Here is a 22,942-nt window from a genome sequence, read left to right as displayed (position 1 = left end):
CCGGAATGTAAGTATGTAGTGTTTGTTTTTTTACATTTACAATGGTAACCAGGGTAAACATCGGGTTACTAAGCGCGGCCATGCGCTTAGTAACCTGATGTTTACCCTGGTTACCTGGGGACTTCCGGATCGTTGGTCGCTGGAGAGCTGCCTGTGTGAGAGCTCTCCAGTGACCAAACAGCGATGCTGCAGCGATCGACATCGTTGTCGGTATCGCTGCAGCGTCGCTTAGTGTGATGGTACCTTTACACAACTCAGATACCAAAAGGAGTAAGGGCTTTGTTTGCAAGCTTACTATCACAAGTGAATGGCTAGTTTCAAGTTCTCGCATAAAATAAATTTGGGGGCGATTGCTTTACTTTGGTGACTTTTTAAGGGGTCTCTAAAGTGTTTACTTTTTGCATTTTCTAGGCATTTAGTGCAATTATTGAGGTGATGCAATATTGAAATATATTTGAAGTGAACCAAGTCTTTTTATTCTAATTAATTTAGAATTCACCTTCTAAGTAAGTATCATCTTAGCTAATATTCAGCATCAAGTTAAATTAGTTTAGCTGTGACATCTTTTTATCTTAGAGTCTTATTATATTTTAAAAATAATATAAGATCAGATGATTGCTTTTCATATTTCCACAGAAAAAGAAATTGAAACAGAAAAAACATTTAACAACTTAAAAATCAATGGTATATATAGCACGTTATGAGCAGGTGTCAGTTCCCGCATCATGATTTGCTTTGTCCGTCATGCATTAAAACTATCACTATGTGAAAATACAGAGTGACAGCTTCGTCTTGAAAGCGGTGACTGACAGCAGACCAGAGCAGCTAGAGATGCAGGGACCCATTTCAGCGGTTCCCACTTTCTTATTGCTGTGATCGATCAGTCAATTTGACTAACCAATTGCAGGATGTGCACGTTTGTCAGTATTTGGAAGGTTGTGAGAGGGATTGGGCACCTTCTCTCACTCCCATCAGCATCCCTGCAGCAAAATCAAGGGGAGCTGATTGTTTGACCTTTGGCTGCCATGAAAACTATGACATTTTCATGTGCCAGGCACTCTGGCCTGTTAGATCCAACTTTAGGCAGGGTTTAAGAGGCTTTCTGTGTACGCGGATGCGAGGCTAAGTAGTTCCTTTTTCTAACCATAGTCTCATGTAGGGTGAGCTGGACTGGAGAGCTGGAGATCGTGGAACTAGCGGGGGTGCCGGTGGACATGGCAGACTGAGAGACGGTGGGAGATGGTATTGTTGCCGCCGGTGCCCTAGATGCAGTGTTTCCTATTACGAAACTGGTGATTCCCTGACCCTGACTTCTTTGGCCTGGCAAAGAAACCTGCACAGATACTGCAGGTGGTGCAGAAAATGGTGGCCCTACACTGCTGGAAGGGATGTTGCGTTGATGACTAGCTTCATTGGCCGAGGGTGCTACAACCTTAATGGACGTTTGGTAGTTAGTCCAAGCTTGCAAATGCATGGTGGTTAAATGTCTATGCATGCAACTTGTATTGAGACTTTTCAGATTCTGCCCTCTGCTTAAGGTAGTTGAACATTTTTGACAGATGACTTTGCGCTGATCAATTGGATGTTGTTTAAAAAAATGCTAGACTGCACTCTTTCTAGCATCGGATACCTTTTCAGGCATTGCAGACTGAGCTTTAACCGGATGGCCACGCTGTCCTCCAACAGGTTTGGACTTTGCCACGTGTTTTGGGCAAGATACGGGCCCGGCAGATGGAACCTGTTGCGATGTTGATGCCTGCTGCGGCCCCTCCTCCTCCGCTTCAGAACTGCTGCCGCCTGCACCCTGTTCCCCCAATGGCTGCCAATCGGGGTCAAGAACTGGGTCATCTATTACCTCTTCTTGTAGCTCGTGTGCAACTTCGTCTGTGTCACCTTGTCGGTCGGTGGTATAGCGTTTGTGATGGGGCAACATAGTCTCATCAGGGTCTGATTCTTGATCAGCACCCTGCGAGGGCAATGTTGTGGTCTGAGTCAAAGGACCAGCATAGTAGTCTGGCTGTGGCTGTGCATCAGTGCACTCCATGTCAGATTCAACTTGTAATGGGCATGGACTGTTAACTGCTTCACTTTCTAAGCCAGGGACGGTATGTGTAAAGAGCTCCATGGAGTAACCCGTTGTGTCGCCTGCTGCATTCTTCTCTGTTGTTGTTTTTGCTGAAGAGGACAAGGAAGCGACTTGTCCCTGACCGTGAACATCCACTAACGACGCGCTGCTTTTACTTTTACCAGTTTCACGAGAGGAGGCAAAAGAGCTAGAGGCTGAGTCAGCAAGATAAGCCAAAACTTGCTCTTGCTGCTCCGGCTTTAAAAGCGGTTTTCCTACTCCCAGAAAAGGGAGCGTTCGAGGCCTTGTGTAGCCAGACGACGAACCTGGCTCCACAGCTCCAGACTTAGGTGCAATATTTTTTTTCCCACGACCACCTGATGCTCCACCACTACCACTACCCTCATTACCAGCTGACAATGAACGCCCCCGGCCACGACCTCTTCCACCAGACTTCCTCATTGTTTTAAAAACGTTACCAAACTAACGGTATTTGTTGCAGTCACACAACTTACACGGTGAGCTATAACTTCAGTATGATTTAGCTACCCCTTTACAGGTGGGTGAGACCACAACGAAAATCAGGCACAATGTTACACACTCTGTTGTTGGTGGCAACAAGTGAGAGAGATGCCACACACGCAGGACTGTCACTGAAGCGCAAATGTAAATATTAATCTCCCACTGATTTGTGTTTTTTTTAAAAAGGAGACTTTAGAAAAAAAAAAAAAAAATGATTTTTTAAGGAAGAATTTATAAACCAAATAAAATGAAATGATTTTTTCAGGGAGAATTTAGAAAACAAATAAAACATAAAATAGCCTTTCTAGGGCCCAGTGAGTGAGAGAGGACGCACACAGGAGTCAGGAGTGGCACACAAGCCCAGAGGCCAATATTTATCTCCCACTGATTGATTTAGTGATTTTTTCAGGTAGATTTTGGAACCCAAATCAAGCAAAAAAATGAATAGGCTTTCTATGGCCCACAATTGGAGAGAGAGAGATGGCACACCCAGGAGTCAAGACTGGCACACAAGCAGAAAGGGCAATATTAATCTCCCACTGATTTGATTTTTTTTTTTTTTTCAGGGAGACTTTAGAAAAAAAAATACAAAAAAAATGATTTTTTTCAGGAATAATTTAGAAACCAAATAAAATAAAATGATTTTTTCAGGGAGAATTTAGTAAACAAATAAAACAAAAAATAGGCTTTCTAGGGCCCACTGAGTGAGAGAGGACGCACACAGGAGTCAGGAGTGGCACACAAGCCCAGAGGCCAATATTTATCTCCCACTGATTGATTTAGTGATTTTTTCAGGTAGATTTTGGAACCCAAATCAAGCAAAAAAATTAATAGGCTTTCTATGGCCCACAATTGGAGAGAGAGAAATAGCAAACCCAGGAGTCAAGACTGGCACACAAGCAGAAAGGGCAATATTAATCTCCCACTGATTTGATTTTTTTTTTTTTTCAGGGAGACTTTAGAAAAAAAAATACAAAAAAAATGATTTTTTTCAGGAATAATTTAGAAACCAAATAAAAGAAAATGATTTTTTCAGGGAGAATTTAGAAAACAAATAAAACAAAAAATAGGCTTTCTAGGGCCCACTGAGTGAGAGAGGACGCACACAGGAGTCAGGAGTGGCACACAAGCCCAGAGGCCAATATTTATCTCCCACTGATTGATTAAGTGATTTTTTCAGGTAGATTTTGGAACCCAAATCAAGCAAAAAAATTAATAGGCTTTCTATGGCCCACAATTGGAGAGAGAGATGGCACACCCAGGAGTCAAGACTGGCACACAAGCAGAAAGGGCAATATTAATCTCCCACTGATTTGTTTTTTTTTTTTTTTTTCAGGGAGACTTTAGAAAAAAAAAATAAAAAAAAAATGATTTTTTTCAGGAATAATTTAGAAACCAAATAAAATAAAATGATTTTTTCAGGGAGAATTTAGAAAACAAATAAAACAAAAAATAGGCTTTCTAGGGCCCACTGAGTGAGAGAGGACGCACACAGGAGTCAGGAGTGGCACACAAGCCCAGAGGCCAATATTTATCTCCCACTGATTGATTTAGTGATTTTTTCAGGTAGATTTTGGAACCCAAATCAAGCAAAAAAATTAATAGGCTTTCTATGGCCCACAATTGGAGAGAGAGAGATGGCACACCCAGGAGTCAAGACTGGCACACAAGCAGAAAGGGCAATATTAATCTCCCACTGATTTGATTTTTTTTTTTTTTTCAGGGAGACTTTAGAAAAAAAAATACAAAAAAATGATTTTTTTCAGGAATAATTTAGAAACCAAATAAAATAAAATGATTTTTTCAGGGAGAATTTAGAAAACAAATAAAACAAAAAATAGGCTTTCTAGGGCCTACTGAGTGAGAGAGGACGCACACAGGAGTCAGGAGTGGCACACAAGCCCAGAGGCCAATATTTATCTCCCACTGATTGATTAAGTGATTTTTTCAAGTAGATTTTGGAACCCAAATCAAGCAAAAAAATTAATAGGCTTTCTATGGCCCACAATTGGTGAGAGAGAGATGGCACACCCAGGAGTCAAGACTGGCACACAAGCAGAAAGGGCAATATTAATCTCCCACTGATTTGTTTTTGTTTTATTTTTTCAGGGAGACTTTAGAAAAAAAAATACAAAAAAAATGATTTTTTTCAGGAATAATTTAGAAACCAAATAAAATAAAATGATTTTTTCAGGGAGAATTTAGAAAACAAATAAAACAAAAAATAGGCTTTCTAGGGCCCACTGAGTGAGAGAGGACGCACACAGGAGTCAGGAGTGGCACACAAGCCCAGAGGCCAATATTTATCTCCCACTGATTGATTTAGTGATTTTTTCAGGTAGATTTTGGAACCCAAATCAAGCAAAAAAATTAATAGGCTTTCTATGGCCCACAATTGGAGAGAGAGAGATGGCACACCCAGGAGTCAAGACTGGCACACAAGCAGAAAGGGCAATATTAATCTCCCACTGATTTGTTTTTTGTTTTTTTTTTCAGGGAGACTTTAGAAAAAAAAATACAAAAAAAATGATTTTTTTCAGGAATAATTTAGAAACCAAATAAAATAAAATGATTTTTTCAGGGAGAATTTAGAAAACAAATAAAACAAAAAATAGGCTTTCTAGGGCCCACTGAGTGAGAGAGGACGCACACAGGAGTCAGGAGTGGCACACAAGCCCAGAGGCCAATATTTATCTCCCACTGATTGATTTAGTGATTTTTTCAGGTAGATTTTGGAACCCAAATCAAGCAAAAAAATTAATAGGCTTTCTATGGCCCACAATTGGAGAGAGAGAGATGGCACACCCAGGAGTCAAGACTGGCACACAAGCAGAAAGGGCAATATTAATCTCCCACTGATTTGATTTTTTTTTTTTTTTCAGGGAGACTTTAGAAAAAAAAATACAAAAAAATGATTTTTTTCAGGAATAATTTAGAAACCAAATAAAATAAAATGATTTTTTCAGGGAGAATTTAGAAAACAAATAAAACAAAAAATAGGCTTTCTAGGGCCTACTGAGTGAGAGAGGACGCACACAGGAGTCAGGAGTGGCACACAAGCCCAGAGGCCAATATTTATCTCCCACTGATTGATTAAGTGATTTTTTCAAGTAGATTTTGGAACCCAAATCAAGCAAAAAAATTAATAGGCTTTCTATGGCCCACAATTGGTGAGAGAGAGATGGCACACCCAGGAGTCAAGACTGGCACACAAGCAGAAAGGGCAATATTAATCTCCCACTGATTTGTTTTTGTTTTATTTTTTCAGGGAGACTTTAGAAAAAAAAATACAAAAAAAAAGATTTTTTTCAGGAATAATTTAGAAACCAAATAAAATAAAATGATTTTTTCAGGGAGAATTTAGAAAACAAATAAAACAAAAAATAGGCTTTCTAGGGCCCACTGAGTGAGAGAGGACGCACACAGGAGTCAGGAGTGGCACACAAGCCCAGAGGCCAATATTTATCTCCCACTGATTGATTTAGTGATTTTTTCAGGTAGATTTTGGAACCCAAATCAAGCAAAAAAATTAATAGGCTTTCTATGGCCCACAATTGGAGAGAGAGAGATGGCACACCCAGGAGTCAAGACTGGCACACAAGCAGAAAGGGCAATATTAATCTCCCACTGATTTGTTTTTTGTTTTTTTTTTCAGGGAGACTTTAGAAAAAAAAATACAAAAAAAATGATTTTTTTCAGGAATAATTTAGAAACCAAATAAAATAAAATGATTTTTTCAGGGAGAATTTAGAAAACAAATAAAACAAAAAATAGGCTTTCTAGGGCCCACTGAGTGAGAGAGGACGCACACAGGAGTCAGGAGTGGCACACAAGCCCAGAGGCCAATATTTATCTCCCACTGATTGATTTAGTGATTTTTTCAGGTAGATTTTGGAACCCAAATCAAGCAAAAAAATTAATAGGCTTTCTATGGCCCACAATTGGAGAGAGAGAGATGGCACACCCAGGAGTCAAGACTGGCACACAAGCAGAAAGGGCAATATTAATCTCCCACTGATTTGTTTTTGTTTTATTTTTTCAGGGAGACTTTAGAAAAAAAAAAAATGATTTTTTTTCAGGAATAATTTAGAAACCAAATAAAATAAAATGATTTTTTCAGGGAGAATTTAGAAGACAAATAAAACAAAAAATAGGCTTTCTAGGGCCCACTGAGTGAGAGAGGACGCACACAGGAGTCAGGAGTGGCACACAAGCCCAGAGGCCAATATTTATCTCCCACTGATTGATTTATTGATGTTTTCAGGTAGAATTTAGAACCCAAATCAACCAAAAAAATAAATAGGCTTTCTATGGCCCACTATTTGTGAGAGAGATGGCACGCTCAGGACTGGCACACAAGCCCAGAGGCCAATATTAATCTCCCACTTTTTTTTTTTTCCAGGGAAAATTTATAAACCCAATAAAAAAAATAATAAATAGGCTTTCTATGGCCCACTATCTGAGAGAGAGAGATGGCACGCTTAGGACTGGCACACAAGCCCAAAGGCCAATAATAATCTCCCACTGATTGATTTATTGATTTTTTCAGGTAGATTTTGGAACCCAAATCAAGCAAAAAAATAAATAGGCTTTCTATGGCCCACTGAGAGATGGCACACACAGGAGTAAGGAGTGGCACACAAGCCCTGAGGCCAATATTTTTCTCCCACTGATTGATGTAGTGATTTTTTCAGGTTGATTTTAGAACCCAAATCAAGCAAAAAAATAAATAGGCTTTCTATGGCCCACTGAGTGAGAGATGGCACACACAGGGATGGCACTCTAGCAGAAATGCCAATCTTAATCTCCCACAAAAAAAAAAAAAAAAAAAGGAACTGTCCTTCAATTACTATCTCCCTGCAGTAATCTCAGCCAGGTATGGCAGGCAGCAATAAGGAGTGGACTGATGCACAAATTAAATAAAAAGTGTGGACAAACAAACAAGATAGCTGTGCAGAAAGGAAGGAACAAGAGGATTTGTGCTTTGAAAAAAGCAGTTGGTTTGCACAGCGGCATACACACAGCAATGCAGCTATCAGGGAGCCTTCTAGGGCAGCCCAATGAGCTACAGCGCTGAGGGGAAAAAAAAAAATGTAGCTTCCACTGTCCCTGCACACCGAAGGTGGTGTTGGGCAGTGGAAATCGCTACAGCACAAGCGGTTTGGTGGTTAATGGACCCTGCCTAACGCTATCCCTGCTTCTGACGAAGCGGCAGCAACCTCTCCCTAGGCTCAGATCAGCAGCAGTAACATGGCGGTCGGCGGGAACGCCCCTTTATAGCCCCTGTGACGCCGCGTACAGCAAGCCAATCACTGCAATGCCCTTCTCTAAGATGGTGGGGAGCAGGACCTATGTCATCACGCTGCCCACACTCTGCGTTTACCTTCATTGGCTGAGAAATGGCGCTTTTCGCGTAATTGAAACGCGACTTTGGCGCGAAAGTCGCGTACCGCATGGCCGACCCCGCACAGGGGTCGGATCGGGTTTCATGAAACCCGACTTTGTCAAAAGTCGGCGACTTTTGAAAATGTTCGACCCGTTTCGCTCAACCCTAGTCACAAACCCTTGACAGACTCTTATCACCTTTCATTGGGCGCTCCTTAGCAGGATCACGGACCGGGTCCAGCCACCGTGACATCCCCATAACTGAGACAGCAGAGGACCGGTACCGAGTAACCCGTGGCCCTGCATCTGGGGGCGCTCCATATGCCTATTAGTATTATAAAAGCCACTTTCGGTAACACATAAACCCCTGTGTGATCAGACAAGTCAGTGTTTCAGTCACATTACTGAGAAGAGGACTGAAGTGGTGCAGTAAACTGGGAAAGATGGTGAGTATATCTTAAGCAAATGCATAGGGTAAAATATAAAATGCATCACATTAATTAATTAAAAATGAAGCATTTAAAAATATATAGCAGCAACATACGGTAAGTTGTGGGTATTTCAACTACTGTAGATGTGATAGCTGCAAAGAACCAAGAAATTCTTCAAATAGAAAGAGGAGTCAGGAATAAATAACCCACTCTACTGGTAGTTAAAACCAGGAAGGGTAAAGTGATCTAAGTATGCTGAAGAGTTGAGTATATCAGCTTATATTAAATCACATAGAAAAAACTGTATCTTTATATGCCATTCAAAGTTGAGAGACTCCATCTTCAAAATGAAATGCCAAGTCTCATGCACACAATTACTGAAGATAAATACCAAATATAATGCATATAGTAAAATCCCATACAGCATGTGTATTCAAAAGTGACCTCTGCCTAAAAATCACTATAGATATTGGCAAGTCAAAAATATATTTAAGTATGGAAAAATCTCACCCATTCTATTGGCTGTGGATTCCTTAATTATCATAAAGCTCAGAGGTAGTCTTTGTTATTATATTCCAATTTCCCAGTGCATTTCCTCTCTTTGATACATCAGGGGAGTCAGGGAATTATTGTGAATCATTCTGTCACCCTGGATTACATATATCATGTGAGAGCGGCTGCTATGATGATCTTGAATGATCCAGTTTAAATGATTGCCGCTGCAGTGTTAAGTGTGCCTTCAGCATTTGACAAAATATCCAGTTTGCGGAAAAAAATTCCAAGTCCTGTGAAATTGCAAGAAAGTGCAATCCCACACTGATTTCTTGCTTGACTTTTTTTTACTAGGTTCACTAAATGCTAAAACTGACCTGCCATGATGATTCTCCGGGTCATTACGAGTTCATAGACACCAAACATGTCTAGGTTCTTCTTTATCTAAGTGGTGAAAAGAATTTCAAACTTTGTTAAAAAAAAAAAATATATATATATATATATATATATATATATATATATATATCACCATTTTCCGATACCCGTAGCCTCTCCATTTTTCATGAACTCGGGTCGGGTGAGGGCTTATCTTTTGCACGCCTAGCTGACGTTTTAAATGATACCATTTAGGTGCAGATACGATCTTTTGATTGCCCGTTGTTGCATTTTAGCCAACCAACAATGAAAGTCAGCACTCAGCTACCATATAAGCTGAGCTCCCAACAGCAATCATAGAGTTATAGCTCCTGTGCCATGCACGATTGCCTTAACGTAAGTATGCTTTATGGGTTACATCATAGCATGTAGGTACGTCAAAGGTTGTGAAGGGATTAATCTTGTTCTGCATTTTTACAATCATTTTTGGAAATATTTTTTTTTAATTTTCTCTTTTTTAATTTTTTTATGATTGTCTACTCCAATAGAATTATCTGCATTGCCACTGCCAATTTCTACTTAAAACTCCTGCTATTGCTATCAGCCAAGGATCTAACCTTCTCTCATAAGACTGCATGAACAGGATAATTAAAATAAATGTTGCTGCAGACGTAGGACCCACATTGTCCACCATCAAAAGACAGTGGCCAGTGGTGAAAGCGTTAAATTTATTTTGTAACTGCTTACTAGCGGAGCATTATTTTATATATTCATTATTACAATTGTGTTCTGAAAATGTACTATTATTACTTTCATTTACTGCCTGTCTGTTTTATTTGCACTAAAAAAAACTTTGTGTTTAAATATTTAGATATCTTGATGCATATTATGTCTAAAAGTCCTCTTGGAGTGCTCCGAGAGATTTAGTAAAGAGCATTTCTTGATACAGTACTAAATGCTTTGGGAAAATTTGATCCAGAATGTAATAAAATGTTTCTGGACAAAGTAATCATAATTTGTATTTCTTTAATGCCAACACATTGTGCAACACTTTATATTTTAGAGGGGACTTACAGACAATACAGACAATAAAGACATTACAGAGTAATGGTACCGTCACACTGAACGATATCGTTAACGATATCGTTGCTTTTTGTGACGTAGCAACGATATCGTTAACTAAATCGTTCTGTGTGACAGCGACCAACGATCAGGCCCCTGCTGGGAGATCGTTGGTCGCTGGGGAAAGTCCAGCACTTTATTTTGTCGCTGGATCTCCCGCTGACATTGCTGAATCGGCGTGTGTGACGCCGATTCAGCGATGTCGTCACTGGTAACCAGGGTATACATCGGGTTAATAAGCGCAGGGCCGCGCTTAGTAACCCGATGTTTACCCTGGTTACCGTTGTAAATGTAAAAAAACAAACACTACATACTTACATTCCCGGTGTCTGGTCATGTCCCCCACCTTCAGCTTCCCGCACTGACTGGTGAGCGCCGGCCAGCCGTAAAGCAAAGCACAGCGGTGACGTCACCGCTGTACTTTACGGTCGGCGCTCAGTCAGTGCTGGAAGCTGAAGGCGAGGGACTTGACCAGACACCGGAATGTAAGTATGTAGTGTTTGTTTTTTTACATTTACAATGGTAACCAGGGTAAACATCGGGTTACTAAGCGCGGCCATGCGCTTAGTAACCTGATGTTTACCCTGGTTACCTGGGGACTTCCGGATCGTTGGTCGCTGGAGAGCTGCCTGTGTGAGAGCTCTCCAGTGACCAAACAGCGATGCTGCAGCGATCGACATCGTTGTCGGTATCGCTGCAGCGTCGCTTAGTGTGATGGTACCTTTACACAACTCAGATACCAAAAGGAGTAAGGGCTTTGTTTGCAAGCTTACTATCACAAGTGAATGGCTAGTTTCAAGTTCTCGCATAAAATAAATTTGGGGGCGATTGCTTTACTTTGGTGACTTTTTAAGGGGTCTCTAAAGTGTTTACTTTTTGCATTTTCTAGGCATTTAGTGCAATTATTGAGGTGATGCAATATTGAAATATATTTGAAGTGAACCAAGTCTTTTTATTCTAATTAATTTAGAATTCACCTTCTAAGTAAGTATCATCTTAGCTAATATTCAGCATCAAGTTAAATTAGTTTAGCTGTGACATCTTTTTATCTTAGAGTCTTATTATATTTTAAAAATAATATAAGATCAGATGATTGCTTTTCATATTTCCACAGAAAAAGAAATTGAAACAGAAAAAACATTTAACAACTTAAAAATCAATGGTATATATAGCACGTTATGAGCAGGTGTCAGTTCCCGCATCATGATTTGCTTTGTCCGTCATGCATTAAAACTATCACTATGTGAAAATACAGAGTGACAGCTTCGTCTTGAAAGCGGTGACTGACAGCAGACCAGAGCAGCTAGAGATGCAGGGACCCATTTCAGCGGTTCCCACTTTCTTATTGCTGTGATCGATCAGTCAATTTGACTAACCAATTGCAGGATGTGCACGTTTGTCAGTATTTGGAAGGTTGTGAGAGGGATTGGGCACCTTCTCTCACTCCCATCAGCATCCCTGCAGCAAAATCAAGGGGAGCTGATTGTTTGACCTTTGGCTGCCATGAAAACTATGACATTTTCATGTGCCAGGCACTCTGGCCTGTTAGATCCAACTTTAGGCAGGGTTTAAGAGGCTTTCTGCCTATGAAATAATACAGGTCTCATGCATTTCTGTGCTGGTGCATTACAATGAATGAGACCAGATCAGACTAATACAATTTGAAGTCCCATATTGTTGGAAAAAAAGAGGAATAAAATGCCATCAAAAGGACAAATATGAATAAAAATGGTATAGCTGAAAAAAAAAAACATTTTCCTGCGAAAAACAAGCTGCCATAGAGCCCCATCAGTGGAGAAAAAAAAAGTTATAGCTCTCAAAATAAAGTGATGCAAACATATTTTTTTCTATAAATGTTTTTATTGTGTAAAAGTGGCAAATCACAAAAATATCACTTTTACAACACCATGAATGGCATAAAAAACCTCCAAAGAGCAATCTCTGAGTTGCTGGTTTGTGTTCATTGTGCCTCACAAAAATTGGGTTCGAAAACAATCAAAAAATATTATGTGCCCAAAAATGGTATCAATGAAAACATCAACATGTTGTGCAAAAAATAAGGGTTTAAAATTCTCACTACACAACTAGGCAAAAGGGCTAATATACTTCTTAAATTTAATTTTTAAGATTGTGTAATTTTGGGGTATTTTCTGTCTAGTTGTACCTCAAAGTCACTTCAAATATGCTGTGGTCACTAAAAAAGTTGGTTTTGTAAATTTTGCTGAAAAAATGGAAAATTGCTGATAAACATTTAACTATTTTAAGTTTCTAGCAAAAAAATGTTTAAAAAAATGATGTTAATGTAAAATAGGCAAATGGGAAATGTTATTTATAAGCTATTGTTTGGGCTATAACTCTGATTTGAGGACGCAAAAATTCAAAGTTGGAAAATTGCAATATTTTCAAATTTTTGGGTCAGATTTTCAATATTTTCATAAATAAATGCAAATCATATTGTCAAAACTGTACCACTAACCTATAGTACAACTGGTCACAAAAAAAAAACTAGGATACGATGAAGTGTTCCAGAGCTATTACCTCACAAAGAGACGCATGTCAGATTTTAAAAATGAGGCTCAGTCTTCATGTGATTAAGCTAGAAGATTGATATAATTATTGCTGGGAAGAAAATCAAGTAGTTCAAACCTAAATAAACTGTACAATTTGTTTACTAACATGAATTGGAATATGCGTTGCCAAAAAACATGAGCAAATCTTAAAAAATGTGCTTCAATGAAAACAAAATTACTATTTAGTCCTATTTCCTTTCAATATGACAGTGGAGGGTAACTAACTAACCTTTCTCTGTACAGTATTTTAATATGTTATCTTTATCGCAAAATGCTACTATTTAGTTGGCAAAATTTCGTCACAGCAAATTTTCGGTTTTGCTCAAATACACATGAAATGTTTAGTACACTGTTGAGCTTGGTACACTGTATATTATTACCATGAACTATTACTTTATTCCCATAGTAAAACACTGGTAAATAAGTGGGAAGCAATAACCAATCAATTTTATATCCTAATGCAATAGTCTTCCTATCACTACCGTGTTATTTTCGCATTATTTCCAACCAAAAGACACAATAATTTGGTTACAGATACAAAAAAGGCATAGCAGCTATCAGTTCCCCAAAATTAATCTCCATCCACTCTAAGTTGATAGCGATACAAAAAATTCAAACATGATGATAAAATTCATAAATAGCTTCATTCCAGACCATAATTTTAAAGCCTAGATCAACACCAAAATAGAAGCTTAGTCGATAATAATTAAGAGGGAGAAATGCTAAACCAAATATATAATAAAAACAATGAATAGATACCATGAAGTAAGTAAATAATTAGAAGTAATACTTGTAAACAATATAGGATACTTGGTCAACACTATTTTGATCAAATGCCAACCCACCGTGACAAGTTGTACCCAATCATGATGGTCCTAACTCTACTAAATCTTCTTGCTATATGCTAATAGGGCTTAAAATATAGAAGGGGCAGAGCTGGACCTGGTCCTTACTTTATATGGCACCTGCCTGCGGAAATATAAATAGGAAAGGTGCATAGCCCAAGGACGAGTCCCCCCAATATACCAATTGCAAGAAATTAAACATAAACCAAAAAAATAGGTCAACTTTACTGTTAGTATATACTGTATGCCATTTTCAAAATGTGGCCATTAACAGACAATACTTGAAATGAAAGTCATGAATAGACATTCTGTGGTAAGTAATTAAGGAATTGTAATACATATAAAAAACATATGGTACTTAGCACTATTTTCATCAAAATACTTACCACCACAGCAAGGCATATCTAATCAGGATAGTCCATAACTCTAGTGACTCGCCTCGCCATGTGTCAGCAGGCCTCAAAATAAACAGATGTTGGAGCAAGACTTGGGCATTACTGTTTATGGCACCTGTCTAAGAAAAATTAGAGAGGTAAGGTGCACAGCCTGGAAGGGAGTGACCCCCTCCCCCAAATGTACCAATCCTTTATGGTGCCTGCCTGTGGAAAGCTAGGTAGACAAGTTACACAGCACAAGGGGAAGCAGCCTCTGCCCAAATGTCATCCAGACAGATGACTGAGAAGTGAAGGGACTACAGTAGAGGAGCAGTAAGAGGAGTATAAGGATTGTTTTTATACATATTGCATTTTTTATGCTCTGTGGTCTGAAGTCACTCCACACTTAATAAGGAACATCAAATTCATGGAAAATAACTTCTCTGCAAATCAAATTTCCTGGGAAAAATCGTATGTACAGGTAAATCTGAATTTTCTCTTATCCACTCATCTCTATTTAACACTATTTTACAAAGCACAAGAATGAGTATTGTACAGGAAATATTAGATTTCCTGATTAATATGTTCTAAAGTTTGCATTCTGTTACTTTAATAATTATTTTACTAAAGGTCAAGTTCATTGCTAAAGGCAATATGAGTTCTGGAAAAGAAGAAAACAACATTTGTAGTTTCTGCTGTTTCCCATCTGAAAAGTCACTTCATGACTATTACTTTATAATACAAGACTATAGTGTAATGCCAAAGTGGTGTCAAAACATGTAGCCATCAACATACACAGCTTTTCTTTTATTTGCTTCTTTAACCTACATTTTAGCTTTATTATCTTGATTGGTATTGTTCAGCCTTAGGTTAACTAGTTCTTAATATAAGTTTGACTTATTGAATTGTTTGCAGGCAGATATAATTGGAACCAATTCTGCATATTAATGTTATATTTGTCCTCTTCATGTCCTACAACCACTTTATATCATTTATTTTCAAACAAAAAAGGGATAATCTTGTATAGAAAGTACCTTCAAAAATGTCAAATATTGTGGGAATGACAACCAAGCATTTTTGAAGCCATACTTGAAATATTAACACTTATACATATTTACATAGTTATGTATTTGAATAAAGACCCCGCTCCATCAAGTTCAACCTTTCTCCATCAAATGTACATTTTGCCACTAATTTAACTATAACCCGCAATGTTATGTGTATCAAGGAAATCATCCAGACCTTTTTTAAAAGCTGTTAGTGTCTGCCACTACTACCTCTTGTGGTAGGGCATTCCACAGTCTGAGTGTTCTAACTGTATTGAACCCTTTCCTGTTTAGCTGCCGGAATCGCCTTTCTTCCATCTGTACTGAGTGCCCCCTAGTCCTCAGTACGGTTTTTGGATGGAATAAGTCATGTGCCTGTGTTTTGTACTAGCCAAACATATAATTTTACATGTAAATGAGATCCCCTCTGAGGCGTCTTTTTTCTAAGCTAAGCAAGCCCAACTTTTCCAACCTTTCATCATATGAGAGGTTGTCACGCCCGCACATACTTACCCAGCTTCTCCCATCCCTCGGCGCGCTCATGATCCTGTCCCGCGCCGCTCTGCCTCCTCCTTCGCCGGCTCTCGGCGTCTGGTCTCTTCGCGCATGCGCGGTCGCGTCTCCCCCGTCGCTGAGCCTTCTGGGAGGTCGCGACCCGGTGGCTCCGCCCCAACATGGCGGCGCCCATCGGGTATTTCTTCCCGGCGTCTTCCTAGGTAAGACGCCTTTGCTTTGTAGGTGCACTGTCTGCCGTCAGTGTCCCTATGCCCTAGGCTCCCCTGTACCAGTGTCTTTTCTCAGCCCAGTCCTTGCTTTGTCTCTGTATCCTGCCAGTCCGTGTTCCTGTTGTATCCTGCCAGTCCGTGTTCCTGCTGTATCCTGCCAGTCCGTGTTCCTGCTGTATCCTCCCAGTCCGTGTTCCTGCTGTATTCTGCCAGTCCGTGTTCCTGCTGTATCCTGCCTGTCCGTGTTCCTGCTGTATTCTGCCAGTCCGTGTTCCTGCTGTATCCTGCCAGTCCGTGTTCCTGCTGTGTCCTGCCAGCCCGTGTTCCTGCTGTATCCTGCCTGTCCGTGTTCCTGCTGTATCCCGCCAGTCCGTGTTCCTGTTGTATCCTGCCGGTCCGTGTTCCTGCTGAGTCCTGCCGTTCCGTGTTCCAGACATTCTTTTAGTTAAGTCTTGTTTTCCTATTATTCCCTGCCATCCTTATAGCCTGTGGTTTCCTTCTTTATTTTGGGTCGTCCCTTTGGCTCTAGCTGTTGTGTCTCCATTCCCCCGAGGTCCTGCTCCTAACACTCCCTGTATAGGGGGTGATTCCATCTGGTCCGCTCGACCCCGGGGGCTCTAGAGTCACGACCCAGAGGGTCCACTCTCGGATTTCTGTCCGAATACTTACAGGAAGCAAAGGCCATGGACCCCGCTGGGGCCTCTGCTACGCAAAAAGAGCTACTCTTTTTGCGGGAGAATCAGTCCCGTATGATGTCCTTTATGAAGGCTATGGATTCTCGTTTGTCCACGCTCCAGTCCTCCGATCCTGGCAACGCCGCTCTACTCATTGGCTTACAGCAAGAGTTAGCTCAGCAGCGTGACACCCAGGCCCATATACTTAGTTATATGTCTTCTATTGACGATCGGCTGCTTTCCATCCAGACAGCCGCTTCTACGTCTGCTCCTGCTTCCCACCCTCCACCCCGCTTGGCTAAACCGCCTCGGTACAATGGGGATCCTAAGTCCTGCCGAGGATTTCTAAACCAATGCCGTCTTCACTTTGAGCTTCTGCCCCAGCATTACCCGACGGATCGGTCCAAAGTTGCGTTTTTGATTTCCCATCTAGAGGGTGACGCCTTGGCATGGGTTAATCCACTCTGGGAGCGAGACGATCCCCTAGTCTCCCGGTTGTCTGAATTTTTGGAGACTTTCCGTCTTGTCTTTGACGAACCTGGACGACTGGCCTCTACAACTGAAGCCCTATTCTCTCTCCATCAGGGATCGTTATCCGTAAGCCAGTACGCTATTCAGTTCCGCACCCTCTCCTCTGACTTGGGCTGGAACAATGAGGCGTTGGTGGGTGCTTTCTGGCGGGGTCTCTCTGGGCGCATAAAGGATGAGTTAGCTGGTCGGGACACCCCTACGGTTTTGGAGGAATTAATTTCCTTAGCGACCCGTATTGACCTTCGGTTCCAAGAACGCGCTCGCGAGCGGAGGTCTCTTCGTCCTTCTTCTGCCACCCGTAAGCCACTCAGTCCACAGCCTAGAACCTCCTCTCAGGCGTCCGCACCGGAACCTATGCAAGTGGACCGTCTTAAAATGTCCGAACAACGTCGTAAAGAGAGGCGCACTCAGGGGTTATGTTTTTACTGCGGAAGTGCTGCTCATTTATTGCGCTCTTGCCCTGAACGTCCGGAAAACTCCTCCGCCTAGGTCAGGTAAGAGAGGCCTCCCTAGGTGTGTGTGATTCCTCTCAACCCCTTACTTTGTCCGTTCTTTTGCATATTGCGGGCAAGGGCGTTTCTCTGGATGCGTATGTGGATTCAGGCGCTGCCGGGAATTTTATTAGGTTGGAAGAGGTTTTGAAATTCTCCGTTCCAGTCAGAACCTTAGAGGCTCCTGTGATTCTAGCATCTGTGGATGGTAAACCTTTACAGGAGACCATTACTCAAGTGACACTTGAGGTGGAACTTCAGGTTGGGGCTCTGCACAAGGAGAGAATTGCATTTTATGTTTTAGCGGGTCTGTCTCATCCTATGCTCTTAGGTCTTCCTTGGTTACGGAGCCACGAGCCCATTTTACATTGGCGCAATGGTAATATCTTGCGCTGGGGTGAGCTTTGTCGGGAACGTTGTCTGCTGCCGGTGCGTCCTGTGGGATATTCCTCTAATTCTTCTCCTTCTTCTTCCTTTCCCGCCTTACCCTCTGTCTACAGCGCTTTTTCTGATGTCTTCAACAAGAAGGAGGCTGAGGAGCTTCCGCCTCACCGTCTCTATGATTGTCCCATAGATCTCGTGCCGGGAACTAACCCGCCCAGAGGCAGAATCTATCCTCTCTCTCCTGCTGAGACTCAAGCTATGTCTGAGTACATTCAAGAAAATCTTGCTAAAGGTTTCATCCGCAAGTCTTCTTCTCCGGCCGGAGCAGGGTTTTTTTTCGTGAAGAAGAAAGACGGTTCCCTCCGTCCCTGCATTGATTATCGAGGCCTAAACAACATCACGGTGAAGAACAAATATCCTCTGCCACTCATTCCGGAACTCTTCGACCGTCTTCGGGGTGCGCAAATCTTTACCAAATTAGATCTACGTGGCGCATACAATCTGGTTCGTATTCGTGCAGGCGATGAGTGGAAGACCGCCTTCAATACTCGTGACGGTCACTACGAATACTTGGTTATGCCGTTTGGTATCTGCAACGCCCCCGCGGTTTTCCAGGAATTTGTGAACGATGTATTTCGGGATCTTCTCTACTCCTCAGTCGTGGTTTACCTTGACGACATCCTCATCTTCTCTCCGGATCTCTCCACTCACAGGCGAGATGTCCGCCGAGTCCTGCAAAGGCTAAGAGAGAATCATCTGTTCGCTAAGATTGAAAAGTGCGTCTTTGAACAGTCCTCTCTTCCCTTCCTTGGGTATATTGTCTCAAGATCTGGCTTAGAGATGGATCCAGAGAAGGTTTCTGCTGTCCTGAATTGGCCTCGTCCTCTTGGAACAAAAGCAATCCAACGTTTTCTTGGCTTTGCCAACTACTATAGACAATTTATTCCTCATTTTTCTTCCATGACCAAGCCTATCTCTGCCCTAGTTCGCAAGGGAGTCAATTCCAGCCTTTGGACCCCTGAGGCTGAAGAGTCTTTTTTGTCCCTTAAACAAAGTTTCGCTATGGCCCCTGTGCTTCATCGTCCTGATGCTAATAGACCGTTTGTCCTTGAGGTCGACGCATCTTCTATTGGAGCTGGAGCAGTACTTTTGCAAAGATCTTCGTCCGGACGTTTGGTGACCTGTGGTTTCTTTTCTAAAACTTTTTCCGCTCCTGAGCGTAACTACTCTATAGGGGATAAGGAGCTATTGGCTATCAAGCTAGCCTTGGAAGAATGGCGTTATCTTCTTGAAGGGTCTCTTCATCCATTCATCATTTACACTGACCACAAGAATCTGGCCTATATTCAGTCTGCCCAAAGACTAAATCCACGACAAGCCAGATGGTCTTTATTCTTCGGACGATTTGAGTTTGAACTTCATTTCTGACCTGGAAATAAGAATGTCAAAGCAGATGCTCTTTCGAGATCCTTTCAACCTCAGGACATTGAGGATTCTCCGGCTCACATCATTGATCCTGCGAGGATCGTCACTCTTGCTCCTCTAAGAGTGATTCCTACTCCTCCTGGCAAGACTCTTGTGGCTAATCAAGACAAGGAGAGAGTTTTACGTTGGGGTCACTCCTCCAAAATTGCAGGACATGTAGGAGTCAAGAAGACACTGTCTCTTATCTCTCGGCACTACTGGTGGCCATCTCTCCGTCAAGACGTCACCAAATTCATCGCTTCTTGTCCTTCTTGTGCAAAAAATAAAGTCCCTAGGCAGCTTCCCTCCGGTCTCCTGCATCCTCTGCCTGTGCCTTCCATTCCATGGAGTCATATCGCTATGGACTTCATCACTGATCTACCTTCTTCCTTGAATTGCTCTGTCATCTTGGTTGTTGTAGATCGGTTCTCTAAAATGGCTCACTTCATCGCTTTGCCTGGTCTGCCTTCCGCTCCTGAGTTGGCAAAGATCTTTTTACACCAAGTCTTCCGTCTTCATGGTTTTCCACATCATATTGTCTCAGACCATGGAGTACAATTTACCTCACGTTTTTGGAGAGCTCTCTGCAGTCTATTAAAGGTTAACTTGGACTTCTCTTCCGCCTATCACCCTCAGTCCAACGGACAAGTGGAGCGAGTTAATCAAGTTCTGACTACATATCTGCGACACTTCACCAATGCACACCAAGATGACTGGGTCTCTCTTCTCCCTTGGGCTGAATTCTCTTACAACAATCTTCCCAGCGAGTCTTCCTCCAAATCTCCCTTTTTCGTAGTCTATGGTCAACATCCGAACATTCCTCTTCCTGTTTCTCTTTCCTCGGGGGTACCGGCAGCGGATTTCTTGTCCCGGGAATTCTCTACGATTTGGAATGAGACCAAAGTGGCTCTTGAGAAAGCTAGCCTTAATATGAAAAGGTTTGCTGACAAGAAGCGTTTGGATGCTCCGCCATATTCTCCGGGTGATAAAGTTTGGCTCTCCTCTCGCTATATCAAGCTTAAAATTCCCTCTTACAAACTGGGTCCTCGCTACATTGGTCCTTTTCCTATCTTGAGTCGCATTAATGATGTCTCTTATAAGTTGAAGCTACCTGCCTCTTTGCGCATCCCCAATGCCTTCCATGTGTCTCTTCTTAAACCCGCAGTCTTTAATTGTTTTCACTCCGCTACCTCTTCCTCTCCTCAGCTCTGTACTTCTGATGGAATCTTTAATGTTAAAGATATTCTTGCCAAAAAAGTAGTTAGGGGTAAAACTTATTTTTTGATTGATTGGGAGGGATTTGGCCCTGAGGAGAGGTCCTGGGAGCCCCGAGAGGACATCAACGCTCCCCTTATCATGAAAAGATTCCTTTCTAGCCTTAAAAGGAGGGGGACTAAGGAGGGGGGTACTGTCACGCCCGCACATACTTACCCGGGTTCTCCCATCCCTCGGCGCGCTCACGGTCCTGTCCCGCGCCGCTCTGCCTCCTCCTTCGCCGGCTCTCGGCGTCTGGTCTCTTCGCGCATGCGCGGTCGCGTCTCCCCCGTCGCTGAGCCTTCTGGGAGGTCGCGACCCGGTGGCTCCGCCCCAACATGGCGGCGCCCATCGGGTATTTCTTCCCGGCGTCTTCCTAGGTAAGACGCCTTTGCTTTGTAGGTGCACTGTCTGCCGTCAGTGTCCCTATGCCCTAGGCTCCCCTGTACCAGTGTCTTTTCTCAGCCCAGTCCTTGCTTTGTCTCTGTATCCTGCCAGTCCGTGTTCCTGTTGTATCCTGCCAGTCCGTGTTCCTGCTGTATCCTGCCAGTCCGTGTTCCTGCTGTATCCTCCCAGTCCGTGTTCCTGCTGTATTCTGCCAGTCCGTGTTCCTGCTGTATCCTGCCTGTCCGTGTTCCTGCTGTATTCTGCCAGTCCGTGTTCCTGCTGTATCCTGCCAGTCCGTGTTCCTGCTGTGTCCTGCCAGCCCGTGTTCCTGCTGTATCCTGCCTGTCCGTGTTCCTGCTGTATCCCGCCAGTCCGTGTTCCTGTTGTATCCTGCCGGTCCGTGTTCCTGCTGAGTCCTGCCGTTCCGTGTTCCAGACATTCTTTCAGTTAAGTCTTGTTTTCCTATTATTCCCTGCCATCCTTATAGCCTGTGGTTTCCTTCTTTATTTTGGGTCGTCCCTTTGGCTCTAGCTGTTGTGTCTCCATTCCCCCGAGGTCCTGCTCCTAACACTCCCTGTATAGGGGGTGATTCCATCTGGTCCGCTCGACCCCGGGGGCTCTAGAGTCACGACCCAGAGGGTCCACTCTCGGATTTCTGTCCGAATATTTACAGAGGTCTTCCATCCCTTGTAATAATCTAGTTGCCCTTCTTTGAACTGATTTTAACTTTTGAATATCCTTTTTAAAATATGGAACCCAAAACTGCAACCGGTATTCTAGATGTGGCCTCACCAGCGATTAATAAAGGGGTAGTAATACGTTGGAATCACTGGATTTTATCTGTTTTTATACATCCTAAAATTTTGTTTGCTTTTGCGACTGCTGCTTGACATTGAGTACTGCTGCTCAGCTTACTTGTAATCAGAATACCCAAGTTCTTCTCCTGTTCTGTAGTCCGGAGTATACTCCCATTTAATGTATATGCAGCAATAGGATTACTCCATCTCAGCTGCCTTACTTTACATTTATATACATTAAATCTCATTTGCAAAGTTTTTGCCCATTCAGACATCTTATTCAGATAGTTTTGCAATATTGTAATTTCAAGGTCAGAGTTTAATATCCTACATGGTTTGGTGTCGTCAGCAAAGGCTGACACTTTACTCTCAATCCCATGTACCAGGTCATTAATGAAGAGGTTAAAAGTTATCCACCACTGAGGTTAAAAAGAATCAGTCCTAGCTAGTGTTGATACTTGAAAGTATCGGTATCGGATAGTATCGGCCGATACCCAAAAAATATCGGATATCGCCGATACCGATATCCGATACCAATACAAGTCAATGGGACATCAAGTATCGGAAGGTATTCTCATGGTTCCCAGGGTCTGAAGGAGAGGAAACTCTGCTTCAGGCCCTGGGATCCATAGGGATGTGTAAAATAAAGAATTAAAATAAAAAATATTGATATGCTCACCTCTCCGGCGGCCCCTGGACATCACGCTGGTAACCGGCCGGCTTCTTTGTTTAAAATGAGCGCCTTCAGGACCTGCAAATGACGTCGCGGGTTCTGATTGGTCGCGTGCCGCCCATGTGACCGGCACGCGACCAATCAGAAGCCGCGACGTCTTTCGCAGGTCCTTAATTCCGAGAATTAGGAGTTTTGTGAATGAGAATGACGTCGCAGCTTCGCAGGTCCTGAAGGCGCTCATTTTAAACAAAGAAGCCGGCCGGTTACCAGCGTGATGTCCAGGGGCCGCCGGAGAGGTGAGCATATCAATATTTTTTATTTTAATTCTTTATTTT

This window comes from Ranitomeya imitator, chromosome 2, assembly GCF_032444005.1.
Source record: "Ranitomeya imitator isolate aRanImi1 chromosome 2, aRanImi1.pri, whole genome shotgun sequence".
NCBI lineage: Eukaryota > Metazoa > Chordata > Amphibia > Anura > Dendrobatidae > Ranitomeya > Ranitomeya imitator.
This window is presented reverse-complemented; position numbering follows the sequence as displayed.